The following is an 18,444-nucleotide window of genomic DNA, read 5'->3' as shown; positions in this document are numbered from 1 at the left end:
AATTCAAGAACAGAAGTGTATGTTTACTGGGAGTCTAGCATCAGCATTACACAGCAGTTTCATTTTAAGTTACTGAAATATAGTTCTGCTTTAAAATAGGGATTTATGAGCAAGCTAGATGGCTTAGCAAGTAAAGACACCAGTATGATGACTTAAGTTTGATCCCGGGGACCCACATGGTGGAAGGAGAAAACCAACTTCCACAAGCTGTCCTCTGACCTCTTTGCATGCGGTGGAATATCCATGCCCGGCCCCACATACATATACATGTTCACAAGTGCATGTGCTCAGGCACACACACAAATAAATAGATAAATGTAATATATTTGTAAATAATATATATTCACATTTCTATAGCAATATATCTTGAACATTATACCAAGCCTTTCATGAAAAATGCATCACAGAAGGGTCTTCACAACATATAGAATCCTAGGGGTAGAGGTACAACCCAGTGGCAGTTGCGTTTAAAATCCAAAGTCTAAGCCTTTGACCTATCAGTCCCCCAAAACCAGCCCCACCCTTGACCTACTTAATGCGGCCTTTGGGGCTCAGGAATCTGACTTTTCAGCAAGCCACTTCCTCACCCCCAAGTGAGTACTAAACTGTCTGTCCAGGCCTTGAAGTCCACTGTCTAGTGCATCTTCTCTGCTGGTTTCCTCTTTCTCTTGCTTTCTCCTTTACTGAAATGTAACAATTATTTTTCATCATCCTCCAAATGTTCTCTATCATTCTTTCTACATTAACTGTATAAAAAACTTTCCAAAACACTAAATAGCGGCATTTTTTTAAACTACATTTTTAACAATTTTTCTCAAGTTAGTGAAAAGTAGCACTAGGCAATAGCCGCCTACCTTAGGAACTGGTGTAGGCAGAATACTATTACCCCCTCCTCGAAAAAAAAGATGTCCATACTATACAGATGAGACTAAGGTCATCACAATGGTTTAAAAAAGGAGGAATGGGAAAGAAGTATCAAAGAAGTTAATGACAGATGACAGATCCAGCAGAAATGCTGGCTTTAAAGATGAAGGAACATACCAAACACCTTAGAATACACATGGACTCCAGGAACTGGAAAAGGTTACGAATTTTTCTCTAGAGCCTTGCTATCAATACAGTATGCTCAGATTCGCCTTGGCTTTGTGATCTATAGAACCTTAAGTCAAGACAGTGTGTCACCTGAACCCATCAGGTTTGGGAAAAATTGTTACAGCAGCAATAGACAACTAATACAAGTGCCTTCAAGAACATAAACACATGAGTCAGCTCTAACATACAGACCATGCTTCAGCAGCCCACACGTTTTGGTCTCTCCTCAAATGCATAACAACAAAATACAAGATATCTGGTTTAAATGGCATATGGCCTAGTCTAGTTTGCATCTCTGTTGCTGTGATTAAAAACAACTGACCAAATACAACCTGGGGAAGAAAGTATTTATTTAGTTTATTGGCTCTAGTCTATCATCAGGGAGCATTGTTAGGGTAAGACCTCAGAGAAGGAGCTCAAGGTAGGAACCTGGAGGTAAGAACGAACTGTTGCAGAGACCATGAGCAAATACAACTTACTGGCTTGTTTCTATCTGCCTGTGCTTAGACAGGTTTCTTATATAAGCCGGGACTACCTCCCCAAGAGTGGCAATGCCCACAGTGAGCTGGGCCCTTCTACATTAGCTAACAATTAAGAAAAATGCCCCCACAGATGCCCACACACCCATCTGATGGAGGAGGAAATTCCTTAATCAAGGTTCTCTATTCCCAGGTGTGTCAAGTTGACAACAAAGATTATGCATCACAAGTTCACCCTTTGTCACTTTGACACATAAACACATAGCTGTTTTTGTTTTTTTGTTTTTTTTTTTTTTTTTTTTTTTTTTTTTTTGGTTTTTTCGAGACAGGGTTTCTCTGCGTAGTTTTGCGCCTTTCCTGGAGCTCACTTGGTAGCCCAGGCTGGCCTCGAACTCACAGCGATCCGCCTGGCTCTGCCTCCCGAGTGCTGGGATTAAAGGCGTGTGCCACCACCGCCCGGCGATAAACACATAGCTGTTTAACCATAACCTTTCCTTTCTTGTTTGTCCCCAAGATCTCATGACAGTACCATAATATAAAACACAATGCAACTTTTATTTTTATTTTTTTATTTTTATTTTTATTTATTTATTTTTGGTTTTTCGAGACAGGGTTTCTCTGTGTAGCTTTGTGCCTTTTCCTGGCATTCACTTGGTAATCCAGGCTGGCCTCGAACTCACAGAGATCTGCCTGCCTCTGCCTCCCAAGTGCTGGGATTAAAGGCGTGCTCCACCACTGCCCGGCCACAATGCAACTTTTAAAAGTTCCAATGATTTAAAAGTCCAAGTTCTCTTTAAAAATCTAATGTAGGATCCTGTAAAATCACAAACAAGTTACATACTTTCTTATTCTGAGACAAAAGAACCAGGGTATAATTACAGTCAGATCAAAGCAAACAAAAACATGGCCCACATGGTTCATTGTTCAAGCAATGCTGTTCTTCTCCACTCTCTCCTAGTCCTCAGTTTATCTTCCACTAAAACAAACTGGTCATTGCTTTGGAAATGAAGGAAGGGAGAAAGTTGAAAGGGAGGAATTTCTTAATTCAAGACTTACTGGCATTTAGGGCCAGATAACTTGGTGGTGGAGGACTATTCTTTGCTCTGGAGGGTGTTCAGCAGCATCCCTGGCCTCTATCTATTTGGTGTCAGAGTCAATAACCCTTGTCCTCAATGGTGACCATCAAAAAATGTCTCCAGATGCTTTGGTTGAGATCCATGGGTCTAAGACATGTGCCAGCTCATCTGGCTCCCATCAGTAAATGAAAGTTTCAGCATGTATATAATGGCTGACCATTCTGAATATGAAATGCTTGGAACTACAAGTGATCCAGAGTTAAGAGTTTTTTAAGAATTCAAGAATACTTGCATATAAAGACATTGAATATTTGTTGGATAAGAGCTAAAGATCTGAGCATAAAAGCAAAATTCATTTATGGTTCATGTACAACTTGTGCAGCTAGCCCGAATGTCATTTTATATAATATTTTAAGTAATTTTCTTCATGAAATAGGCTTCAGCGGGATTTTCTACTGCAGCAGGTTGGTGCTCAAAAGCTTCATATTTGGGGATATTTCAGATTTTCACAGTAGGGATACATATATACACTCCTAAGTTACAGCTGGTCTCATTCAAATGAGTTTCCCAAGAATTCAGGCTGTTTGGCATTTCAAAACAGCTTTAAGTCAAAAATTCAACCACAGACTTTTTTTTAAAGGCTCCACTACATTTACTGTCAGCCACAGGCAACGGAAACACAGCCTTTCCACGGCGACCCTCAGCCCAGCCCTATGCACAAGCTAACCATCCATGCTGCTGACAGGGGCATGGGGGTCAGTGGGCAACACTTCCTGAGTGCTAATGCAATAGCTCACTACAACTTTCTCGCCTTGCTCTCATTAACTGAATCCCCTTCAAGCCAAAAGTTCCAGTGCAGTGCAGTACAGACCCAGAGGCAGGGGATGGGCTGGAAGCCTGGCTCTGGTTACAGACAGATGTCCTGGAATTAGATCCTGGGAAATGGCTGCTGTCCTGCAGCTGGAAGTCAACAGCACTAAAGAAACAGATCATTTCCTCAATGGGTTCTCTCCAAGAAAATGACTTGAACACGCTCAAAGAGCCTGTTTTGAGTAGTTCTGAATTCTGCCCCGGCTTTCAGTTTCAATTTCAAAATGACAAAGCAGGAAAGAAGATCATGGAAACATTAGCTCCTATTTTTACTGAGACCTTAAGAAAGATACAGTTTCCAAGGCTGAATGTATTTACAGGCGTATGATGAGTCCAGGGGAGAGCTACAGCTGACCAGAGTTGAGAGGGGTCTTGATGGCGGTGGCTGGGGAGTTACGAAGATTGGTGACCGTGCAGAACGTTCTTCCAAGAATGTCTGCCCACATCCTTGGTGACTCGAAGTAACCAATGGCCTTTCAACACAGCAACTGTACTTCATCCTTTGGAGATTAACCCTCAGTCATCTGTGGCCATGTTGATCAATGCTAAGATGATCAACAGCCAAATGTTTTCTCAGAGGCTTTTCTCTACTGACACAATCTAAAAATGATGTCCCAGGACTCTGGAGACCTAAGGGCCAAGGTCAGCAATCCAAGGCACCCAATACGGATTTCCCTCCCTTTCATGCCTTCAGATATTTTACAGTTAAAATGAGAGGATGCTATTTGTGGCAGTCAACTTGTATAACATGCAGGAGGGTGAAAGGGAAAAGACTCTCGGGGCTCAGCAAGTGGATAAAGATGCTGGCTGCTGGCGGCCAAGACTAACAACATGACATAGATTCCTCCAAGCACCATGTGACGGGAGGAGAGAAACAACTCACATAAATTGTCCTCTGACCTACACACACACACACACACACACACACACACACACACACACGTTAAATCACATTAAATAAATAAATAAAATGTAAATAACCAAGGAGGATGGTTCTCAGGGAAGGGCAGGATAAACGTTATAGACTAAAGTTGGCGAGCAAAGAACTTCTTGGAAAGATGATGACGGGGTGAGCATAGCGGGAGAAACGCTTGCATCATTAGCCATGTCCCCCAGAAGCCAAAGTCTCCAATTCTTAAGTGCTGCACAGTGGTGTGCTAACATCACCAAACCTATCTCCAGCCAGCCTGCCTTAGCACCAGGGTGATACATTAGCATTATGAAGACGAGCGTGGGTGAGTGTGCAATCTGGTGAAAGAACATGCAAGCTAAGATTTCTAAATGATGTGTAACCAACCTATACTTGCCCCTTGTAGGTGGTTGGTTGAAAAGAATAAGAATATACCCTTACATGGCAATACTGAGCTGTGGGAGTTAAGTTCACTCCTTGCAGGACTGAATAGCCTATGGTTTTTGAATTGGAAAGTGACTCGTGCATACAACATCCTTGCATAAGGATAATGGGCAAAGTAGCACCTTATTGCAAAACCTATCACTACACTGCCAGCAACCGAAACCCTAGTCTAGCTGGTTTCTGCATGAAATACACACCTTTTTTTAGCTGCTGGAGAAGTTGAAATATGTTAGATTTTCTTTTAGTATTGGCCAACTGCCCACACAGGCCCAGAAGATAAGTATGAATAAAATACAGTCCCTTTACTTCCTGTCTAGGGGACAATACTAAATAAGGCCACAACAGGGTCATGAAGGAGTAAACCTATACAGATGGTAAAGTGGACACCTTTTGGAAAGTTTCCAAATTTGATAACCGACTCACCAATTGTGCCTGGTCGTTTGTGGTGACTGTAAGAATTTCACTAGGTTGTTCCAGGTTGAAAACACCCTTTAACAGCTCTCTTTACAAAATTGGTCCCTGCTTCCAAACGTCTCGCCGTAAACAGAAGTTCTACACAAGCCTTAATAACTGATTTTATTCTATCCCACCACAAGATGTGGAGTACCATTGTGTTCATGGTCTCCTATGTTCAATGAACTCTTCACAATATTTTGTATTCATTCATATCTGCAGCTTTGTCCTATTTTAAAACTTTTTTGACTCACTAACATTTTAATTTTTTTTTTTTGAGACAGGATCTCATTTAAACAGGCTGATTTCAAACTCGGTATAGCCTGGAGGATAACCTTGAACTCCTGGTTCTCCTGCCTCCACCTCCCAATTACTGAGGTTTGCAGGTGAGGCCTATAGTACGTGGTTCTGGGCATCAAACCCAGAGCTTTGCACATGCTCGATAAGCATTTTACCAGAGGAACTACACCCGGGGCCCCCTTGTAATCTGAAATAAAACTTTCAAATTAGAAATGAAGCTACGGGATAATTTAAGGCATTTTTATATGGGACTTTATACTTTGTTCTAACGAATGATGTCTGTGGCCACAGGAAGCAAAGCACCACGGGAAATGTTAAAAGGAACAGGAGGCTGTTGTCCTTGACAGTACTTTCTAAACTTAGTCAGGGAGACACAAATAAACCAAGCCACACGAATCAAGGGCAGTGTGGATGAAGAGACAGGAATTCAGCTCATAGGCAGAGGTCTCTGGTGGAAAGCAAGCTTTAATTCTCTGTGCTTGGGGGAGGGGAACTCTCTGTTTTCACCCCATCACCTACCTCCAGAATGAGCACAATCTTAAAACTCTACCTAGATAAGAGGAGGAGATATATTAAGCTTGACCACGCTTTAAAAAAATTGAATACATTACCATGCCACTTGTTTAAAATTTACATTTGTTAGTCACTTTGTATGGCGGGGGGTTGTGCATGCCTCACTGTGGGTGTGGCAATCAGAGGGTAGTCTGGAGAGTGGGTTCTCTCCTTCCACCACGTGAGATCCAGGACTGAACTCAGATCACCAGGCTTGGAGGAGGGTGCCTTCACCCTCCGAGGCATCCTTCTGCCCCCAGGTTAGCTTTTTAATATGGCGGGGGTGGTTTTCAGTCCCTCTCCTGTTTCTCTTCTGTGTTCATTCTTAGGTCCTATGCTTGTTTCTCATCACTCCTGCACTGCGAAATGAGGGTACCAAATCATATCCACTTTGCCTGTGTGGCTTGGGGCTCACCTCGCTCTTGTGCACATGGATCATTTATGAGGCAGTCAGAAGGTTGCCCTGGGTGTAATTTTAGTATGAGTATTCATCCTTTCAAGTCTCTCGATCTTGTGAAGCAACTGAGTATTCACCTGCATTTGCTTTTCCTTAGATGACTGTTAACGTAAGCAAGCTACAACTGACCAGGTTCAGAAAGAACTGTCCGCAACTTTCTATTACTGCTCTCCCCCCATTCTGCTTTTGTTAATCGTCACACCTGCCTTCTGGGTGTGCCATGCACTTTGAATTTGCTGCACTGTGTTTTTAAATTGGTCATTAAAAAAGGCATATAGCACAGAGGAATGAGTTGGTTTTTTTTTTGTTTTGTTTTGTTTTTTGTTTGTTTGTTTTTTGACTTTTGTCAGTGGCTGTATGCCCAAGAAGATCTGTTACTCTAGCTAATTTTGTTTTGTTTTTTTTTTCCCCTAAATTCTAGCAATAGTCCCAGACGCATTCTCCTTTGGCCACTTGGCTTTAACAATAGAGGAGACTGTTTCCTTTACTGAAGGGAATCATTAAATTTGCCAGTCAGGGATGGCGAAAAGTAAAGTCAATGCATACATGCCATGGAGTAAACATACAGCATAACTTAGAAGAGCGAAGGCCACGTCACCAGTGCAGCAGATGCAATCACTTTAGGATTCTCAGTACGCTTCCTTTTCAAGTTCTTAGGTATCGAGTTAATGTCTTTGATCTAGAGATAATGCACATGTTTCTATCAATATGAAGTTCTTAGGCTATGACACAGTTCAGTAGATGGGTAGAGTGATGGCAGCACAGGCAGGAAGACATGAATTCGGGTCCCCAGAACCCAGATGCAGTAGTGCGCATCTGCCATCTTAGCACTTCTACCCTAGTGTGTACCTACAGTCCCATCACTCCTACCCTAGTGTGTACGTACAGTCCCATCATTCCTACCCTAGTGTGTACCTACAGTCCCATCATTCCTACCCTAGTGTGTATCTACAGTCCCATCATTCCTACCCTAGTGTGTACCTACAGTCCCATCATTCCTACCCTAGTGTGTACCTACAGTCCCATCACTCCTACCCTAGTGTGTACCTACAGTCCCATCATTCCTACCCTAGTGTGTACCTACAGTCCCATCACTCCTACCCTAGTGTGTACCTACAGTCCCATCATTCCTACCCTAGTGTGTATCTACAGTCCCATCATTCCTACAGTAGTGTGTACCTACAGTCCCATCATTCCTACAGTAGTGTGTATCTACAGTCCCAGCTCTCCTACAGTAGTGTGTATCTACAGTCCCAGCTCTCCTACCCTAGTGTGTATCTACACTCCGGCACTCTTACACTAAGATGGGAGGCAGAGAATGGAGAATTCACAGAAGCCGGTTGGCTGGCTAGCCTGGTATACACAGTAGCAAACAAGAAAGACCCAGTCTCAAACAATGTGGGAGGTGAAGACTCACACTGTAGGTTGGCTTCTGGAAGCTCCACACATGCCCACACTCTTACACACCAACAGGCACATTGAATGCACACGCACATACAAACAAATACAAAACATAAAGAAGTTGTAACCAACTACCGAGTGTCTTTTTAGCAAATCTTATTTCAAACACTTTCAACCAATGCCATGTGTTCTGCAACAACAGGCACTATTGTAATTCTATCTTAGATGCCTCTGAAGACAAACATGCTTCCTTCTTCTTTACAGATGGTTGGATGGGCTGTGCTCAGAACCTGGCTGTCTTTGGCTGGTGTTCTTTCCCAGCTCAAAGTGAAAACCCAAAGATAGAAAACTGAACAGGAGCTGAGACTAAGGAATTCAGAAGATCAAAGAATACTTTAATTACTTTTCATAAAGAGAGATGTGTAGTTACACACTAGCAATTTTCTTATTTGAATATAAGTAGACCCCACTACTTTACACACACACACACACACACACACACACACACACACACACACACACCCCTAAGAAATCGAGGTGTTGTCATGCCTGTAATCTCAGCACATGGGAGACAAAAGCCAGCCTGGTCTACTTATCAAGTTCCAGGCCAACTAGGCCTACATAGTGAGACCTGTCTCAAAATAAATAATAACAAATGCTGGCAAAGATGTGGGGAAAGAGGAACACTTACCTAATGTTGGTGGGAGTATAAACTAGGGCAGCCACTATGAAAATCAGCGTGGAGATTTTGAAAAACAAAACAAAACAAAACAAAACAAAAAATCAGAAAAACAAACTACAATTAGAATCTACTGTATGATCCAGCTATACCACTCCTGGGCCTAAGCCCAAAGGGTCTTTTATCTTTTCACAGAGATACTTACGATCCATGTTCACTGCTGTTATATCCATAACAACAAAGAAATAAAACTAGCCCAGTTGTCTTGTCTATCAACAGATGAATGGGTAAGAAAAAGTAGTTCATTGTGCACAGTGGAATTTTATTCTGCCATAAAGAAAAATGGGGTTTATAGGAATATGTATGGAATTGGAAAATATTATATTAAGCAAGGTGGTCCAGGCTCAAAAGGACAAATGCCACATAGTCTCACTCATATGTGTTTCCTAGCTTCTAGTTTTTAAATACAGACCTTTATGTGAGCATGAACATGGGTAGAGGTCCTGAAACTTGAAAGGGGCCCATGAGAGGGATGAGAACTTTCAGGCATGGGTGTAGGGGTAACAGACTAGGTATGACATGAAAATGAAAAAGAGAATACTGGGGGCAGAAGGTGCAAGCAGGGATGAGAAAGGAACTGGGGAAGGTGGAGGTAAGGTCAGACAAATGGACAGGAAAATGCCACGAGGAAACTCATTACTTCATATGCTAATTAAAAATTCAGAACCAGTCTGCCAAAAGGAAAAGGAAGAAACCAGAAAGGAAAGGAAGATGGATGGATGGAGAATGGGGTAAAAGAAAGGATAGAAATAAGGGAAGAAAAGAGGGACGGAGTAAGGAAAATAGGGAAGAGGAGGAAGGGGAGGAAAAACAGAGGGAGAAAAAGGGAGTCAGGGAGAGGAAAAAGAAGAGAAGGAAGGGGGAGGGAAAGAGGGAGGGGAGGAAGGGAAAGGCAGGGAGTCTGTTTTCATCTAGGAGGTTAGGTTCTAAAGTTTTGAAAAATTGTCCAAGTTCACTCTGAAACACCCTTGGTTTCCCCATAAACACTGCAGACATGATTCTGTGTACACACTACAACAGCTTTCATATACCAAAGTCTGAGGACTACTAACCTACCGGGAGAGCTGAGAGGGACCAATGTGTCAATGTGCAGATAGATGCTCAGTCTTCCCTTTATCACAGTGAAACGTCAGGGCCCCCACATTCAGTCAGGAGACTAAGGAGGAATGCTAACGTGCAAAAACCCAGCAAGGTTCGCTTCATCTTCTAGCGAATAATAAGCTGCTTTCAGTTATCAAGTAACTTATTGTAACGCTGAGGACTGAACTAGTCAACCAGTCTTAACCCTGGGCTGTTCCCCAGCCATTAAGATTTTATTTAAAAAATTAGTGAAGAATACATTTATCATTGTTATAGTTAAAAGAATCATATCAGGGGATCACACACGTGATCCGAAGGAGAAAAGGGGGAAATGGGAAGGAGGGCTAAGTGGGGAGGGAGATAGATGGGTAGAAGACAGCGAGGATTTGGGGAAAGAATAAAGTCAAGGATGCTTGACATTCCATATGGAAACCATTTTATAACACACACACACACACACACACACACACACACACACACACACGCACGCACGCGCGCGCACACACACACACACACACACACACACAGAGAGAGAGAGAGAGAGAGAGAGAGAGAGAGAGAGAGAGAGAGAGAGAGAGTTCAATTGGAGTTATCCTACAAAAGGGATTATGCTCCCCCAAGAAGTCATAGGTTGCCAAATGAAAAGCCAGTGTCAGATGCAAGCTGTCTCCCCTCAGAGTGTTGATCAAAGGTATCCCAGAGATTCCCTGCAAACAGGACAGGCTATCATAGCCATTGCCCTTGGTTGCCTACCAGCGCTTGATGGCAAGAGCCTGGTTCTGAAGCCGTCACACACATTGGTCACAGGACTGGAAGAAATCGATTGTTACTGACCAGGAAGCTGTCTGTGGGCTGGCTCTAACTGTCCTAGTACCCGAAGGCGCTATGCAAGCAGCTGGAGGGTGGGGAGAGTCTTCAACAGTCTTACCCAGATCTGAATCCTGTGAACTTGAGCAGTGACTGGTGTAGCAAGCTATGCCAATGGGTACAACAGTGTCACAAATGTTACGGCAGGGACCAACTACTATCTGATTAGATTTAAGGCCCCCTCCCTGGAAGGAAACTCTTGGTACTGAAAATCTGGACAAGAAGTTCACAGGAACCTGAGGGTGAACTTACTTCTATTATTTTGTTAAGTGGACATAGTATAAAACTGACCTCTAAATTCATCTCTCTCTACCCATGGATCAGTGCATCTGTCTGACCTCAGTAAGCTAGGTTTCTTGTTGCAGTGGGTGGTAGTTAATGACAAAACTCACAACTGGTCAAACTGCAGAACACGAGTGATTATGGAGTGCTCAGCCATAAATGAAACATTCATGTCATACCCCTAAGGCCCCGGGACCACCATGGAAGGGGCGGCAGAACCATTATAAAATCCAGAAGTTGGGGAGGACCATAGCGAAACGGAGTCTTCTAGACATGGCAAGACTGCCGTGCTCATATTCATAGCAGCTGTGGTTGCCTGCATAAGACCTGCACAGCCTGACCAACTACCTCAACATCTCCAGCTTCCAGGAGTGCCCCAAAGAGCTCCCTGCCCCCAACATCTCCTACTCTTCTTCATTGACCCCCTTTCTTTCATCCATGATGTTCCAGGTTCCAAAATAAACTTCTATCCACAGCACCTCTCGGCCTCTTCCACTGAAACCTACAGGTTTCTTGGAAGACAGTCTCACCAAGAGACAGACATCAGCATGCTTATCATCACTCACTAGCTCCTTCCAAGAAGAAGGGTCCAGGGCTGTCCGGCCTTCAGCTTGTGTATGAGTTGTTCCTCCCAAGATAGTGGGGGACAGGTGTCAGAAAGGACTGAGAGCCGGTTACTGTCCCGGGTTCCAATGGCTTAAAACCAAAGTGAGACAAATGAGAGTGGCAGCTGTAGTCATGGTGATTTACAATCATTCAGAAAGCCCAAGTGTTACTTGAATGTGGGGCAGGAAATGTGTGCTAAGCGTTTGCTTTCTTTCTCTTTTCCAGATGAACTCAAAAGGTACCATCTTCCACCACTCAAAGTGTGGGATTAGGGACCAGAGGTTGTAGCTCCTAGAAAATGGGCAATTTAAAGAACGACAAAAATTAAATTAGTGGTCTAGCTAAGGGATGGAAAACCGCGGAAGAGAAAAGGTTGAATGGAAGGGGTGCAGGAGTTAGGGTCTTTCTAGCAAATTCCAGAAAAGGAGCAAGTGTTATTTCCTTTCCTGCCTGGGCACTGTTCCAGGAGGAATTCCTGGGTCGTTTTCTGGATATTCCCTCCCTATTGTCACATTAAACCTCTTCCCTTCTCAGTCTGACAGTGTGGAAGGAAAAGTGCGGCCTTGGAGGAGACAAGAAGACTGCCTGTCAATCAGCAATGCCCCAAAGGAAGCCAGGCAGCCCTACTGTCTGGTCTCTATTAGAGTTCCATCCTAAGAAAGTCTCCAGGACACAGGACCAGAGTCACGACCTAGCAGCGCAGTGTGGGGTGATGAAGAGCCATCTCCCCCAAACTGTCCTGGTCAGTGCTGATAAGAAAAGGGGAATGGGAGGTGTCATAATACACGAAACATGGACATTAAGGAAGGCCAAGTGTGAGCTAAGTGAAGCTGCCCTTGGCACTCCTGCTTCATGTATGGGAAGATGGATCTCTCGCTAACGAGCAAGGCAGCATGGGGTGTGGGGAGCACACTTGCTTCAACACATCAAAGCTGCTCCTGCACACACACACCCTTCTCACCCCCATTAGCTCAGCCTTGTCAGGATGGAAGGAGCTCAGTGAATCATTTGCCTGTGTTGAACTGTTTGTATATTCTGAAGTCCTGATGAGGCCATTAGTCTCCAAGAAGACTGCTCGGTAAACTAAAGGAGCTGCCATGATGTAACTTCCCAAGAACACACAGAGAGCAGTGACAGGGAGGCCCCAGTGTCGGCAAGACACGCAGCGGAGATTGTCAGCCACAGATGAATGTATATGGGTGGGAGGAAAAGATCCATGAGCAAGGCCAGGCCAGCCAGGACTCTACAGACAAAAACGAACTATAAATGTCTAATCGGAACAGAGCAGAGCCCTGAAAGACTAAAGGTCCCTGGGCCACCAGTACCTGTCATAGACCAGCTGTTGACATCACCTTTCCCCACACAGCAGCATCTGTAAGAGCCTTGATAGAAGGCAGAAATGCAGGGCAACAGCACCAGAAGTGAATCCCGAGCCTTCTGGGGTAGCAGCTGTTCTCTTCCGAGCATACCCCACGCCTGCCAACATCTGCCTCGAAACACAGCTCATGTTGGCTCTGACATGAAAAAATCCCCACTTTTCCTCTCTGTGACTCCCATTTTCCAGCTCCAAGATCAGAAAAAAAAAATATTATATAGTTGAGGGTTTCCAATCCAAGGTAATAGAGCACTAACCAAAATAAAGTGGGGTGGAGGAGGCCACTGAGACAGCTCGCCGGGTAAAAGCATCTGCCACTCAAACCTGAGCACCTAGGCTCAATCCCTGGAATCCACATAAAGGGCAAAGGAGAATGCCAAGTCTGCAATGTTGTTCTCTGACTTCCACAGGAGCATGCCATGGCAGGTGCACGCGCACACATACACACACACACACACACACACACACACACACACACACACAATTTTAATGTTAGAACATCTATTTTCACTTTCTTTCATCAGCATTTTGAGCTAATTTGTACACTGTCTGTGATAAAATAATGACACTTAAAAGTGGTTTTCGTTGTTTTGTTTTATTTCACTTAAGAAAATTTGCAACGTTTCAGTTAGCTGCCACCTGCAGCAGGGAAATGGGAAATGATGGCCCACCTGGATGAGATCAAAGTCTTCCTGGGTATCATAAAGCGTCATTCTGAGCAAGAGCCTACTAGGGAGCATTTTAAAGTGCTTTTCATGGCATGCCTGCTACATTTTGGTCTGTTAATCCCCACTTTCCGCCTTCTATTCATATGCTTTATATTATTTATTTGTTAAGTTATATATTTTAGCTGAACTTGAAATAACAGTTATTTTTAGGAGGCTGCCAACCTGGGTCAGAAGAGCCTTAGAAAGAAACTTGGCTCATAGCTATACTGGCACAGGGAGCCTGGACAGCCAAAAGCAAGAAGCTGGTGAGACCAACTTCCCAAAACACGGAGAGAAAGCATCTTTTGCTTTCCAAAAAAAAAGCATTGCTTGCTGAAGAGTACTTCCTTTATAACAACCAGCCACTTCCCTGTATGCTGAGCATACAGATCTAGCCACCTCTGTGCCAGTCAGGCCTACAGAAAGTGGATTTCTTCACCTTGTTTTAGGTCTGGCTTTGGAGGGAAGGAATAGGGAAACAGGGAAGGAAGAAAGATGAAGAGAGGGGGAGTCAGGAAGTGACACCCCCCCCTCCATAGGCCAGCACACAGAAACACCCCACACAGCTGCTAGCCTTGAGCTTTTCTCCATTGACTGTCTTCCAAAGCTAATGGTGGCCATGAGGAGAAAGAGAGCAGTTCCTCAGCTTCGGTGCCTTTCAGGTTATTTCAACTTTCCACCTCTGCTAACTTCCCCGCAGGAACTTTTGGCCCAGAGCCCTCCTTCATGAGCACAAGGCAGAGATGCTCAGAAGAAAAATGTCTGACTCCGCTTTAAAGAGCTGACGTGGTGGGAGTCCTCTGTCCTCCACATTTTGGAGATGGTATGGAAGGGGCTTAGGGAGCCACCTCAGAGGGTTTCCTGACACATAGATGCTTGGATTTCAGCTGGGCATAAATCAGCCTATCCCACATGAGTTCTAAACACAGGCAGTGCTCTGTCTGAGTTTCTGAACCCCATTCTAGTACAAACATGTTTGGCAATTAGTGCCCGAAGGCTCCCCAGCGTTCTCTGCTTGGCAGACGGCTCTGCTGCCACCACGGGTATTACCATTTCAGGATTCCCACAACTTCCCTTTCTTCCTCTGCCCTGTTCTCCTTTCCACTGAGATGTTATGTGGGCTGGAGCTGTAGGGGCCAGGCGGAGGAACATCAGGATGCCAGGGAGCTGTCAGTATTTCTGCCAAAGGCCAGGTTCACGCTTCAGGCCCCTCCTTTGGCTGGTGACAGAAAACAGACACTTGTTTCATCATTTGTTTGGTATTCAGAGGCAGCCGCAGAGCCAGTGGGTCCAGCCACAGATCGTAGCTTAAAGGTGTGAGGACAGTGACAAAAATCCCCTGAACATGGCAAGGACTTCTAGCTGCCCCCACAGAAAGAAAGAACAATTTTGCAAGTTTCATTTCCATTCGTTGGAACAATCTAGACTTGTCTGACTGGGAAGACGCAGTAGCCCATGGGGAGGCTCACCCCACCCAGCTCTTCCCACTTTAAAGTTTTTCCAAACTGATTTCCATATGGAGGACCCATTCCTTTACTGTATCACTTCCTACCGGCCAAAGAGAACTTTCTATGACAGACTTATGACCTTCAGGATGTCACAGGAATAAAAATGCCTATCATGATAAACACTGAGCATCCTTTATCCCAAACACCAGGAGTATTTCGGATTTTAATTTTTTTTTCAGATTCTGAAATACTCTGCACATACACGACGAGTTATGTTGGAGAAAGAACTCAGGTCTAATGATGAAATTCATTTGGGTTGCATGCTTATGTCACGTAGACAGCCTAGAGGTCACATGATGAAGTATCTCCAGGGCCCAGTGCTCTTAGACCCGTTGTTGTTCATCAGAGGAATTTTCCACTTGTGTCGTGTTGGCCTCAGAAAGTTCCAGATTCTGTGCCATTTCACATTTGGGGATATGGAGTTCGGGGAGACTCAGCTTATATTGATTCCCAGGTCTACATGGCAGCCCCACCTCTGCTCAAGGCCTAAGCTGACCCCCATGGAGACCTGTTGGAAGATATGGAACATTCCCGGGGATTCTGAAGCCACAGTTAAAAACGGCTGGTAAAAGCCTGCTTCCTCATTTTCCTGATGCTGGGAAATCTTAGGTTATCTGCCCAAAGCCACTTGATTGTAGCCCTGTGATTCAGCACAGCCCCAACGGTCAGCCAGGAGCCTTCTTCATCTCTGTTTACTACTCAGAATTGGGGCGGGGTGGGGGGGGAGAAATAATGCAATCTCTGACAACAGAGAGAATGTATTCTTAACGAGTCTGAAATTCATTTTTTTCCTGAATTTATTACATAACCTGCAAATTTCAGATGAAGCATCCCTTACTAAATTAGGAGCATGTATTATTATAAAGAATCTTAAAAGTTTTCCTTTATTCACCTGATATTCTAAGAGTTATAGAGATGTAATAGGAAACAAACCAGAAACATAGAGGAATAATATTTGCTTTCGGAAAACCAAACAAAGGAAATGGTCAATGAACTAACATATCAATGTCCACAAACAACATATGTGTACACACACACACACACACACACACACACACACACACACACACACCCTTCAACTTCTGGCCCAGGACTGCTCGTTTTTGTGTGGGAAGGACTGTAATTTGCATTCGCTGTTAGGCCAAGCAAATTTGTGGGTATGCTGTCATTTTTTGTGTTAGGACTAGTGCCTCATTTTGACCACGAGCACCACTTCTGCCCTGGTTCACTCTGCATAGTGATGATGAAGTAATACACCTGCATGGTGTCGAGTCTCTAACATCAAGGTTGCTGCTAAGGAACCATTGATCTCCCCAGCATCCACACTCCACCTTCGGCATGCTGGGTTTCCCCTTGCTAGAGAGGAACAAGGGAACAAGTAACTGGTGAGGACACCTTAGGTGGTTCCCCCACCCACAGACCATGAGGTATCTTGTGCATTTAGAAAGAAACGCACAGTATTGCTACTACACCCACACCATGCCCCCCTCTCTCTCCCTCTCTCTCTCTCTCTCTTAAACGTTTTCTTATATAAAATCCAGTAATACTCCCTGTTACAATCTGATTAAAAGATACTATTCACTATTTTTTTTCTCCTGGAGATAGATTTGTTAAATTGAGTTTATAGAGTTTACATGAAATGTTTACAGGTCATAAAAAAGAAGTTGGCACCTACCCTGAGGTAGGTGACCTGAGCAAAAGCAGTCATCATTTAGTCTTTAAACTGTAAACATGGAAGCATCAAGATCAAGTAAAAATATGCCCCACAAGACAGTGGTTTTATCTTTCCATAAATCATTTTAAAAATAAGGAATTTATTTTATTTTCACAATACATTTACTTATTATTCTCCTGTACACCCAAACTTTTTGTTTGTTTAGTTTTGCCAAGTAGTCTCACTACCTCACTACCTGGCAGGTCTGGAATTTGCTATGTTGGAATTGGCTGTATAGATCGGGCTGACCTCAAACTCTCAGAGAGATTCCCCCAACCCTTGTCTCCTGAGCACTAGGATTAGAAACATATGCCCACTGCACCTGGCTACACAAGTTAGCACATTTTCAGGGACAAAAATCCTAAGTAATGTATGATCAATGTGTTTCATCTATTTAAAAAAATAATAATAGATGACTTTTTTTTTCTCTTGGACAATTTCCTAAGTGTATCTAAGCTATTAGGACTAGTCTCATTCCCACAACCTTCTCTCATCTCCCCTCCCCACCCCTGTGAATATTCCCTCTTCCCTCCAGAGCATTTTCCAGTGGCTCACGTCCTTTTGTTTTGTTTCATAGTATACCACATTTAATCAGGGCCATCTGTGTGATAGAAATACACTGGAGCTGGGCGGGCTCACCAGTGGGTACCAGGTTTGAGGACAGTGATGCCCTCTCCCAATCCAGTCAGTAGCCACTCTTTCAGCAGGGCTCCCAAGTCCATGGCTGACTTTGACAGGACCAATCTTATGCAAGACTAGTCAAAATGCCTTGATGTATAGTTTCCTTTATTAAAATATTCATGGTATTTAAAGTCGTTGGGGTTTTGTTATTTTGTTTTGGTTTGGTTTGGTTATTTCAGGATTCCTCTGTACTTCTCGCTGTCCTGGAACTTGCTCTATAGAACAGGCTGGCCTTGAACTCACAGTGATCTGCCTGCCTCTGCCTCCCAAGTGCTGGGATTAAAGGTGTGCACCACCACAGACAGGCACTTAAAAGTATTTTCGAGTTTTTTTTTTTTTTTTGAAAGAGAAATTGTTCAAATAACAATTTAATGTATTAAAAGTCATCTCATAAAATTTCCTTGAATTCAATGACAAAAATAGCAACTCATTACATGTGAAATATAAGCCATGACTGACAGAATTAAGACATATATGGAGGACCATCCGCATTTCATAACCATGGTTACAATGTTTACACTGGCGTTACTGAAAATCAGTACTGATATTCTTCCCTCACTTGACTGTGAATCTTAAAAGGGAGATTGTGTGTTAGCCTTCTTTTCTTTTTGTTTTGTTGTTTTTGTTTTATTTGACTCATTTTTAAAATATGTTTTTAGTTGAAAGAGAATTACATCACTTTTCCTCTTCTCCTTTTTTCCTCCAGCCCCTCATGGGTGACTTTATTTTATGTGGATGAATGTTTTGCCTGCATGTATGTATGTGTACCACATGCATGCCTGATATCCACAGAGAGCAGAGGCAGGGATTGGAGCCCTTAGAACTGGAGTCCTAGGCAGTTGTGAGCCATT

General features: G+C 43.6%; 1 protein-coding gene across 10 annotated transcripts in view; it reads right to left on the bottom strand.

Annotated features, from left to right (window-relative positions):
* The window catches only part of Atxn1 (ataxin 1), a 415,680-nt gene that overhangs the window by 309,246 nt on the left and 87,990 nt on the right, over positions 1-18,444 (bottom strand). The window contains exon 3 of one of the 10 annotated variants that reach the window (XM_028867693.2): positions 8,726-8,759. The exons of the other annotated variants lie outside the window; for them this stretch is intronic. The gene's annotated coding sequence lies outside the window, so the exon portion shown is untranslated. The remainder of the gene's footprint in view (positions 1-8,725; positions 8,760-18,444) is intronic. 10 annotated transcript variants of the gene reach the window in all.

This window comes from Peromyscus leucopus, chromosome 5, assembly GCF_004664715.2.
Source record: "Peromyscus leucopus breed LL Stock chromosome 5, UCI_PerLeu_2.1, whole genome shotgun sequence".
Classification (NCBI taxonomy): domain Eukaryota; kingdom Metazoa; phylum Chordata; class Mammalia; order Rodentia; family Cricetidae; genus Peromyscus; species Peromyscus leucopus.
The sequence above is the reverse complement of the archived record's forward strand: the minus strand, read 5'-3'. Positions and strand labels throughout refer to the sequence as shown.